The sequence below is a fragment of the Pterocles gutturalis genome, unplaced genomic scaffold (assembly GCF_000699245.1).
Source record: "Pterocles gutturalis isolate BGI_N339 unplaced genomic scaffold, ASM69924v1 scaffold28140, whole genome shotgun sequence".
NCBI lineage: Eukaryota > Metazoa > Chordata > Aves > Pterocliformes > Pteroclidae > Pterocles > Pterocles gutturalis.
The window spans coordinates 46895-47504 of record NW_010139119.1 but is presented as its reverse complement, the minus strand read 5'-3'; positions in this window follow the sequence as shown (position 1 = coordinate 47504).

Genomic DNA, 610 nt, shown 5'->3' with positions numbered 1-610 from the left:
CGAAAGCTGCCTGGCTTGTCAGGGCACTGGAGGCAATGTCCTCGTTAGCACTGACCTCTGCCTGGGTTAATGAAGCCTGCTAATGAACGACGTTGTGCTAGTAGCGTACTCTTGTGTCAGTAGAGTAACCAACCAAATAAATTTAGAATATTGTTTAAGAGGGTTTTCAAATGTCTTCTGAGACTGCTACTGAAAAATACAGGCGTGTGCAGCCCTGCCCGGTACTCCTTCTGTTTGCATTGCTTGGGGAGTAGCTGGCCTGCTGGCAACTGCTGGGTGACAGCCTGACACCAGCACTGAGGTGCCTTCTGTGGATTTATCATATTCTGTCAAGCTAGGCTAGCTGACATAATCATGTAATAGCTAGTTCTTTCGTGACACTGTAATTGAATATCATAGAATCACAGAATCATTAAGGCTGGAAAAGACCTCAAGGATCATCAAGTCCAGCTGTCAACCCAACACCACCCAACCCACTGAACCATGTCCCGAAGCACCACATCGACAAGTTTCTTGAACCCCCCTCGAGGGATGGTGACTCCACCACTGCCCTGGGCAGCCTGTTCCAATGCCTCATCACTCTTGCAGTGAAGAAATTTTTTCTAATATC